Source organism: Falco naumanni, chromosome 4 (assembly GCF_017639655.2).
Source record: "Falco naumanni isolate bFalNau1 chromosome 4, bFalNau1.pat, whole genome shotgun sequence".
NCBI classification, from domain to species: domain Eukaryota; kingdom Metazoa; phylum Chordata; class Aves; order Falconiformes; family Falconidae; genus Falco; species Falco naumanni.
Window position 1 is genome coordinate 55,779,403 of NC_054057.1, and position 11,180 is coordinate 55,790,582.

The 11,180-nt window shown below is 35.0% G+C and overlaps 1 pseudogene; it reads left to right on the top strand.

The window, feature by feature from the left end:
* Positions 1–10,406, top strand: part of LOC121086119 — a 29,826-nt pseudogene extending 19,420 nt beyond the window's left edge.
* Positions 10,407–11,180: the final 774 nt, after the last annotated feature.

Here is an 11,180-nt window from a genome sequence, read left to right on the forward strand (position 1 = left end):
AGATTTTAAACACTTCTAAAAGTGATTCTTGACAGTTTTTCACTCTGGTACATTATCCTCATCTTTAGAAAGTTCGAACTATCTGTTAATGGTCTGCTGTAGACACATTAGTCTGGAATAATGTAGATACATTAGTCAGGAAGTCATCCCATATTGAAAACAGTGAAAAAGAAGTATTCCTCTCTCTTTAAATTAAGGAGGAAGTAATAAAAAGTTGGGTTTTTTTTTGGTAATGTCAGTTTGATTAAAGTAAAAAACTGACAATACTTTTAAACAGAGATATTTTCTCCAAAACACCAGAACATTTCAAAGCAGAGATGATGTAGTTCAGATAAATTATTTGAAGATGTATGATATATGTATTTTATCATGTGTGTAGTGAATCACATTTTTAAGTGTAATGGGTACATGTAGTATTTGGTATATGTATGCATATTTTAAGTGTTGCTCACTAGCTGAATGTGACTAGGGTCATGTATTTCTTATTTTTCTTACTATAATACTATATATCCAGCTACTTATAAGTAACAAGGTGAACTGTTAGTCAAATTCATAGATTTTAGTGGCTAAATTCTCAGAAACATCTGTCCGTGCTCTAGCCCAGAGTTAGAAAGAACTTCTCCTTTATTTTCATGTGTGTTGCTGTGGGTTAGCTAGGTATAGATACCCAAAATGCAAAAGAGAGACTGTCCCAACTGTAGTTTTAACAACAGGCAAATTTAATTCTGACTTTTTAGTAACTGATGAGAAATATTAACATAGTTTTCGTGTGCAATACACTTTTTTTTTTTTTTTTTTTTTGGAAGGTGTCGGAGATAACAGATGAACTGGCTACGTTACCTAAAAGGGCTCAGTTAGCAGCTGCATTTATTACCTATCTTTCTGCTGCTCCTGAGGATCAGAGGAAAACCAGCTTGGATGAATGGACCAAATCAGCAGGCCTTGAAAGTAATCTTGTGTGTGTGTGTTTGTGTGTAAGTAATTCAGCTTGATTGAGGAAATGAAAAATGCCAGTGAATTCTAGTGAACAGTCTCAATTGTCTTGGTGTTCCCAAATGAAAGGTAGCAGCATTTTCATACTCAAGAAATACTTGCATGTACAGACAGACTATTTCTTAGGATTATTCTATTAATTATTAAGATTATAAATACTTACAAATTTTTAAGATTTAGCTCCATAGTCCTTGTTTAAAAAAGAAAAGTTTACATGAATGTACGTATTCACATTAACTGTTGTAAATTTGCCAATGCATTCTGAATTGGTCTGCTTTTTCAGTAATGATTTTTATTTAAGTATGCTAATAATGCTATTAAATATTTTTATAACATCAGCTAGTTAATAGTAATAAGTTTAAGCAATAAAATAATAAATTCCAGGGAAATCTATAGATTTGCACTGTGTATAGGGTGGTAAGTGCATAAAAATTATGAAGACTGTAAATACTAGCACGAACTTACTCCCTTTCGTTTATCAGAGTTCGATTTGCATCGGTTCCTGTGTACAGAAAGTGAGGAGTTAGTCTGGAAAAGTGAAGGTTTACCTTCAGCTGATCTTTCAATCGAAAATGCTCTTGTCATCTTGCAGGTAAATTTTGGGGGTTTTGTCTTGTCTTGGAAATATTTAAACTTCAGATTTCAGTAATATAGCATCTTTCTGGAATTTTGAACTATTTCATTTGTGTTATTTTATTAGCAGCACAGAACACACACAGAGAAAAAAATACTTATGTAACTCTGGGTATTCTGTAGCAAAAGGAAAAAAGCAGTTAAACAAAATACATGTTTTCCTTTTTTGCTTTAAAGTTTTCTTCCGGACGTCAAACAGACAAAACCTGATGTCAGTCTATTGGGGCTAGAAGTGTGAATCATCATTAACACCAGTATAATCAGTGGAAGATGATGTCCCATCTGTGTTCATTTTGACTTATCATTTCTAATACTTTTTTTGTCAGTAAAAGGAAAAGTCTATATACAGATACCTTTCAAAACATCTAGATTTTAAACGTTCAAATTTCATCAGGTTAGCTCTGTCATATAGGATACAAAATGCCATTCACTTAAGGCCAGTAGCTAATAATATTTGGGAAAAGAGTGATAATACTATGCTTATAATCATGATTCAGTTCTATCATATAATTGTATAAAGATATATAACATATAATAAATATACATACACAACTGCACAGTTACGTACATAATATTGTAGTTATAATGTAGGTAGTTACTAGATCTGCTAGAAAGTAAAGATGTAATGCCATGAGGAGAATTTGCTTTTGCCACAGGTAGTTTGCTTTGATGATTGATGTTTCTGTCAAATGATTTACAGCCATTTCTCCAATTAAAATTTATCATCTTTATACTAGATCTAGTTATTCCTTTCTCAGTTTGATTGGAAAGCTCTCCAATAAATATGAACTTGTACACTTAAAGCTACTTACATGCTATAATCAAATCTTATTTTCATCTCTTTCCTTAGTTGAATAGATTGAGCTCTTAACAATCTTACTGTGTATGAAGAGCTTTTTCAAGCCCTCCCTCTGCTCAAATGATTTTCTTTGTACACAGGTTTTTTTCCCCCACATCCTTTTAAAACTGGAATTGGACATGGTATTTTACCAATGTCATCTACAGTACAGTTCTCAAGCTTTTGTGCTCATCAGCTTTTGATTCTTGGATATTGTCTGTGTTTCCCTGTTGTTCAGTTTGAGATCTGTGTAGTCAGTCAGTCTTGAACAGTAGGACTCAGAACAGTTTCAGGGTTTGGTTTTTTTTTAGATTCTATCAGACTGAACCGGAGGATTGCTGAAAATACACATTTAAACTCACAGCAAGTTGCTGATGACACAAAACTGGGAAGAGTGGCTGATAACGCCAGAGGGTCAAGCTGTCTCCCAGAGGGTTCTTGACAGGCTGGAGAAATGGGATGACAGTAATCTCATGAAGTTCAACAAGGGGGATTGCAAAGTTCTGCTCCTGGGGAAGAATAACCCCATGTACCAATGTATGCTGGGGGCCACCCAGCTGCAAAGCAGCTTTGCAGAAGAGGACCTGGGAGTCCTAGTGGGCAGCAGATTGTACCTGAGCTGGTAATGGGCCCTTGCTGAGTAGGCCAATGGTATCCTGGGCTGCATTAGGCAAAGTATTGGTAGCAGGTGAAGGGAGCTGACTCTTCCCCTCCCTCTACTCAACACTGGTAAGGCCACACCTGGAGAATTGTGTCCAGCTCTGGGCTCCTCAGCCCAAGGGAGACATAGATGTACCGGAGACAGTCCAATGAAGGGCCACAAATACGATGAAGGCAGTGGAGCATCTCTCCTGTGAGGAAGGGCTGGAAGAGCTGGGACTGTGCAGCTTGGAGAAGTGAAGGCTCAGGGGGAGCTTCTCGATTTCTGTACCTGAATGGAGGGTGCAAAGGCAGCGGAGCCAGGCTATTTTCACTGGTACCTAGTGACAGAGCCAGAGGCAAGAGGCACAAACTGACACACAGGAGGCTCCGTCTGAACATCGGGAAGCACTTGTTTGCAGCAAGGATGACTGAACGCTGGCATAGGTTGCCCATGGAAGTGGTGCAGTCTCGATCCCTGGAGATACTCAAAAGCCATCTGGACATGGTCCTGGGCCATTGGCTATAGTGGCCCTGCTCAAGTGGGGGTGTTGGCAAGGTGACCTCCAGAGTTCCCTTCGAATCTCAACCATTCTGTGATTCTGTGAAATCTTAAATGCACGTCAACTGTGAATAGGTCTCTTTTCACTTGCCTCACTTACTGTTATCTCTGTGGTCCCTCTTTGTTGTGACCATTGCGTCACAATTATAATTAGTATATTGATGGTTAAAATCTCAGCGTTTGGAACGCAATATGTATAGCATAACGTATCTTATATAATAAAATAGTAAAGCTTTGCATAGTACCAATATGGGAACCACACATTAATAAAGGTTTTATTAAAATGAAAACCTGCTGTCTCGTCAGTATACATGTTACTAGGCAATATCACCAAAATATTCTACATTGTAGTGTTTGCAAGTTTATATATTTGTTTGCCATTATAAGTAAAACGATATTTGTATCTTTATGCTGGCAAAATACTTACATTCACTACTCTTTCTAAAATGCGCTGAGGTCAAAAACCAGAAGTGCTGTACCTTTGCCCACTACAGGAAGGAAAAGGAAAAATAATACCTCTTCTAAGTTTCAAAGCAGTTATGAATAACAAAAAGCTGTGTGTTACTGAATAGAGAGTCCTGTTTTTAAGAGAAGGTGAAGAACTGCCTAACTTTAGCAGGATAAACATCTGAGAATCTTAGGTTTAGTTCTTTGGGGTTTTTCTTCTTTTATTTAAAAAAACTGAAGAAATAAAACTAAAGAAATTTCTTTCTACTGGTTGTTTGGTTTTTTTGTCATTTTGTTCTTAGGCTCTTATTTTTTCTTTAAAGAGTTTGTTAATGAAAAATATTTTAAAATTACTATACCATTAGTTTGGGGAGATAAAAAAGGACTTTATTCTTTAACAAGACAGATTTCAGTAAATAATATTAAAAATTATCTTTTTCCCCTAGAGTAAAGTTTGCCCATTTTTGATAGACCCTTCTTTCCGGGCTACTGAGTGGTTGAAGACACATTTGAAGGACTCACGTTTGGAAGTTATTAACCAACAGGTGCAGTATTTACTCTTGGTCTTACAATTCTGCTCTGCTTGAGCTCACTGTGTTCTAGAATTTAGAGAGCAATTTTTAAAGGGGTATAATAGCACTCACCAAAATTGGGTGATATTACATGATGTATATAATTTCTTACATAGTTCTAGGTTACAATGCTTCTTAAATGGTACTGAAAGTTTGTTTACTCAGGGAGGAGATCAGAGTATTTAAAGTTGGAGAGTCAACATCTGGTGTTACTTGTACAAGTTTGCCTCTTCATCGTGCTGCCCTCTCCAAGAATATCAGTATTTCCTGCTGAGAGGGAAGTAGTGAAAGATTTGTAAACAGAGAGGTCTTTTGTATTTTTGGTTGCAGTTCACTGGATTTCAGGGGGTATCTATACACTTCTTCCCTGTGATTTTTGTGTTGTTTATCTACATTGGAAGTTGGATTTCAGTTTGAGATTAAGGTATCTAAGATTAACTGCTACGCGTCACTGTTTACATGGGTGGTGAGGTGTGGCTCAGTGGCAGACACACATAGGCAGGCATCTAGTGCCATTCAGGAGTCCTTTATGGAACCCCACCTGGCCTCAAGATATGGCTTCAACAGAATGTAGGTCTTTCACAGATCCCTGCTAGCTCTGCGCAGGCCTTTTAGATACTCTCTGTGCCACTAGATACATATCTTTGGGTGATTGAATGCTTTCCCTGCTAGCGGATTGCCTTGATTAACTTTTAGGCTCTGTTTGCATTGTCTAGTATCTCCATTGACTGTAACGGAATCTTAAACATGGTGTGCATGTTTAGACATCTACACGTGAAAGACTGTATTTAGTTATCTTAATATGAATGTGAATTCTGACCTTAGATCTTCATTCAGTTTTGAGACATAGCTACCTACTAACATTTGATATGTGTTATGTTGAGATTTCCTGATGCCAAGACTTCCAAGTACACCTGACAGACATGACACAAAACCTATGGTAGATCTGCTTTCTTCTGGTGCAGCACTTGGGGGACTAGGTGTATTAAATAAGTTGCCTGTTTGTCAGTAGCTGAATAGATCAAACTTAAACACTTGTGGCTAAACTCTGAAATATCATATGATGCTTGTAATGGAATTTTTCAGCCATACTACCGATTTTTAGATTTAGACTTCTGGGATAGTGCCTTCATGTTCATTACAAAGTGTTAATATGTCAAAAAAACACGAATCAAAGGATTTTGGTTTTATTTGCCCAGGACACCAACTTCTTAACAGCTCTTGAGCTGGCAGTGAGATTTGGGAAAACACTTATTATACAGGAAATGGATGGAGTGGAGCCTGTACTTTACCCTTTGCTGAGAAAAGATCTTGTTGCTCAAGGTAAATGACCAAGATCCTTACAAACACTTGCTCAAAACTTTTGTAGGTTAGATTTATATATAAATCACATAAAACTTGATTTTTCTGAATACATGGCTATTGTGTATATTTTTCCTCTTTAACCTGCTGCTAACACTTCAGTGCATGCAATACATTGGAGATACGTTCCTGTTTAGTAAGTGGGAAAATATTGAAAAGTATTTATTTTTTAAAAAATATGGAATTAGAATAAAGTGTTTTTATCAACTTCACAATTTAAATGTTAAATTAATTTCTAGTGGTAATATTAAACACATAGTTTTACTTAGGAACTTGGACCTTAAACAGACCAGAAATTATACAACTGGTTGTGCAGTTAGAAATCACTTTTTAGAACGTGTTGCTGTTTCTCTTTTATTTGTCTGAAACTACAGAAAGCACACAGGTCTGTCCCTGGTGTGACTTTGGAATGGAGGGGGCATAGAGATCGGCAAAATGGTGGAATTCAGTGAGTCTCCCCAACTGATGCAATGAAAGGAGAGAAAAAAAAATAATTTACAATATCTCTGCTTTGGAGAGATAATATACTCTATATAACTATTTGTAACTGCTTTGGATTTAGTTGCTTTAAAAAGAGCGATATGTTGAAAGTTTACCAAGGGTAAATAGTAATTATATGAGTATCTCAGCACATATTATGTTGAATTGTGTTGCGTATTTTGAAATTATATCAAAAGAACTGAGTGGATTAAAAAAAAATATAACAATGTATGTTGTAAATACTTTCTAAGTTATTAAAGTATATTTACATTATCCTTAGTAATTATATTTCTGCCTCAAGTTTTAATCCCTCAGCATGTGCCACAGCCTGTTCATGTAATTCGCAGTATGAACTTTGGGCACTGAAAACAGCTCAAGACTCCTTTTGTTGTCATTTGATCTAACATTGAGATCTAGTAGTCAGTGAGGTAGCAGTAATTCTTTAAATGTAAATACATGGTGAAAATAAATGCAAATGTTGTAGAGTTCTTCTATACATTTATCTCCTATATCGTAAAGGTCTGTCTAGTGAAAAGAAAATGTTAGCTTAAATCATTCTTCCGTTACAGATGCACTTGCTTTTTTATCTTCAGTAAAAGTTGAGAACACCACCAAAGTATGACTTCAGGGGTCTGCCGAAGTCTAGGTAGAACCTCTTAACAACTTTTTTGTTTTCACTAGCTTCTGCTGAACTTTGGAAAGCAGAGATACGGTATTCAGGCATCTTAACTGATTTTACTCAAGGAATCAGATTAAGAGATGAATATGTCTGCATAACTGTGGAGAAAGTAGACAAATTAAAATATACCAGTTTGTTCAGAGAAACTGCTCATAACACTCAGGAATCCTCTTTTGCATGTTAATGAGCTATGTTAATGCTAGGTTTGTGCAAGTCCAAACTAGGGAGCTGCTTTTTGAAAAGGGAGAACCACTATTTGAGTCCTTTCAGTCACTTCACAAGCAAGCACGCACACCTCTTTGTCAAAACATTAAGGTTGGGGCCTGTCTGCATTACTTTGCTTGCAATGGCTGTATGTCTTTTCATTACTTGGAATGAAACGTTAAGAAAAATGTGAATATATATACTGCAATAAATTTGTCTTTGTACAGCTTCCATTTTCTGTTTGATGTTTTTACAGCATAAGCCTAAAATTTATTCTGATCCTTGGCACAGAAGCAAAATTGTTACGTGATTTTCATCTCTACCAGTGTTTTAGCAAGAGATTTATACTTCGAGCATTTCTGATCTGCTTCTAGTGCTAAAAATAGAGAGGCATCTAACTATGTCACCTCAGAAATTTCTGTGGAAAGGGTATTTTCACTTTGAAACTCTTCATCATACAATTCTGTTCTTCCTTTTTTTTAGCATCAGGAGGCAAAATCTTGCTTTAGTCGTGTGATTGACTGAGTCTATTTTCTGACCCTCCTAGAATGGAAACCTGTGTCGGAAGGATAGTGGTGATAGGCCATACATTCAGTTTCATTCTGTGAAAGGCACATTGAGAAATGTCAGATTAATTGGAATATAAACAGAGATTGAAAACATGACAGCAGAAGTTTAATTATTGTTTCTTTCATACTGTTATTCAATTAAATGTATTTATAATAAGACAAATTGATGGGGTATTTCTTAATGGATTTTTTACTTTCAATCTAATGACTAGATATTCCAGCATCTTTCATTTCATAGACTTTCTCTGTAACGATTATCATAGAAAGTAGCAATGATTATACAGCAACATCATCTGTTTGCAAATAAATGTAAGAGATCCAGAGATGAAATCTAATGGTTTTGGATCACATTCAGAAAACGTTGAGCCATCTTAGTTAGCCACTAATTACTAGTGTGTTTCAGTAGAATGGTATACCTACGTGGAAATGTGAATTAGTATGTTTAAATTATGATGGGATTCTTACACAAAAAGGGAAATTCTCCAGTGCATCTTCTGTGGTGTTTGCTCTCCTATTTATTGATTGAAGATTTCAAAGTTTCATTAGTATTTACTTTTACTTAAAGTGTATTCTTTTCCCATTTATGGTTTTTGTACTGGGTAAGGATAATTAAACTACCCTGTCATAATAAATATTCTCACTATGTAACTTTCTTATGCTGGTGCTATGCTATTGCTTTTTTTTGGCCTAACAATGCAGGATAGGTTATCTTCCTTAAATTTGTTAAAATTTATTTTTCCTTCTAAAAAATTGTAAATAAATTTTATAAAATATATTTGAATCTGTTGGTCATAAAGTATTATGCAAATACCATTATTTTCAGATAATTCTACAGTGTTCTAATCAGAGTAAATATAATGTCCATTTATTATTTACAGGACCCCGTTATGCTGTACAAATAGGTGAAAAAATGATAGATTATAATGAAGAGTTCCGTCTTTTTCTATCAACAAGGAACCCGGATCCCTTCATTCCACCTGATGCTTCTTCTATTGTTACAGAAGTAAACTTTACCACAACAGCAAGTGGGTTAAGAGGACAGGTAGGCATTTAGAATAAAACCAATGTATGTATAACAGACATTCATAGCTACATTCAGCTTCTGGAAGAAGCCCAGTTTGCATTAATGGTCACAGAGATATTTTCTAGCACACAAATATAAATGGTAAAATTGATGCTGAAACTAAATTTAAATTTTAAAATCTTGGTTTTATGCAGTTTGAAACCAAGTAGTGAGTCCAATAGAGAAAATGGAAACTGTCTTACTGAATTCATTTGCATCAGATTAATTGATAAGCTTCTGTTTTATGTTCAAGATGCCTTTATGGTATAGTGGAAACATTTTTGTTTTTGTTCTAGGGAGAGAGTAATCCGAGCATCAAGATACTTTGTGTACAGGAAAAAATTAAGGAAACCAAAAAGCTGTATATTTTACTTCCCCCAAAATGCTAGCAGCTTTTGAGTTTTTTTCTATGATCAAAATATAGGGTGCAGATGGAAGAGAGGAAAAAAAAAAAAGAGATAAATTAAGGGAAGAAAAAAACCTCTCTTTATTTGGTATGAAAGAAGTTTTTCCAAACAAATAAGAGGCTTAGAATGGGATGTAAATAACTTGTTGATAAGTAAGATATAATGCAAAATGCACAATAACTATATGGATTTCCTCTCTCCACTGGAGATAGGGAATTCACATCATACATCATACAATGTAACCAAGTGAATTACTCCTTCTTTAAGTGGAAATACAGAAAAAATAGTTTTGTTTTTTTGTTTCCTCTCTTTGTTGATGGGAGGGGGGTTTGACTTTTTGTAGGTTTGCTGGAAAGAAATTTGCTGCCATTCTTGCCAGTTTGTGCTTTCTATCACCTACTTTTTTTAATATCTGATAACAATATATACACTAATGCAGACTGCCAATCATTTAAATACAGATGTGATTCAGATTGAGGTGCAAAGGTTTAGGTCTCAGCATAAAAAGGGTATGAATCACTGTCCTTAATAAAGTGATCCAGTGCCTTTTGGGATGTCCTTAAATGTCTCCCCTGGCTTGCATCTGTTGCTATACACAAGGGCATGGTTCACAGTGGTTCCTGAGTTATACTTGCCACTGCAGGATATCTTGGATGTCTACATAGATTTAAAGCTCTTGGATGTGTGGTGCAATTGAGTAAACCCTCAGAAATCTACTTTAAAAAATGTATTATTAATGAATATATATTATGCTATATAAATAATGGATATATATTATGAAATATTAGAGTATTTTTTTATCCTGTGGAATAATCTTCTTTCTTTTTAGCTTTTGGCTTTAACAATTCAGCATGAAAAGCCTGATTTGGAAGAGCAGAAGACAAAACTGTTACAACAACAAGAAGAGAAGAAGATACAGTTAGCTAAGCTTGAGGAGTCTCTTTTGGAGGTGAAATAAACTTAACTGTTTTATATTTATCAATAAGATAACATTCATATTGTTATGTGTTTGAACGAAGATGGTGAAAGTGTTGGAATAATGAGCCCTCAGAATTTTTGATTTGAGAATAAAAGCATTTTTTGCCTGGGGGCTGTTGGGAGAGTAAAGTAGATAAGTAATGTACATCTGTCATGAAATGGTAGTATTTCAATAGATTAAGCATTATCAAAGTTAGGTGTATGAATTGTTGGCTAGATATAGACTGGTTTAGATTGATTAGAAATTTCATTAATTTTAATCCATTAAAAAAAGAGAAAACTTTGTTTAAAATTATACTATTTCTTTTTCAAATTGAGTTTTAAAGAAAGCCACAGTTCTAAGCTTGTGACTCATGTCAAATGATACTTTCTCAAGTTGAGAAATGATTCTGTGTTGTGAAAGAAAAAAAAAGAAAGAAAAATTCTCAGTAGAAAATGGAAAGATTTGTTGAGAGAGACATTTAAAACTTTATACTTTCACAGTTGTTTCTTATTAAGAATGAACTGTAATAGTCTTTATAATTAAAATTTTCCTTTCTCATATTTAAAATTGATATACTCAATTTTCAGTTCACCTTTTAATGAAAGTAATCATGCTCAGAAACAGTTGTACACCTATAAGTAAAGGTAGCTTCCAAGGAAGAGGACTGACCTGCTGCCGCAAAACCCTCAGTTCATAGCTGATTTAAATGCAAAGACTTCTTTGAAGGCAAAATGACTTTTCTAAATAAGTTCCAGTCAGTACAAAGCACAG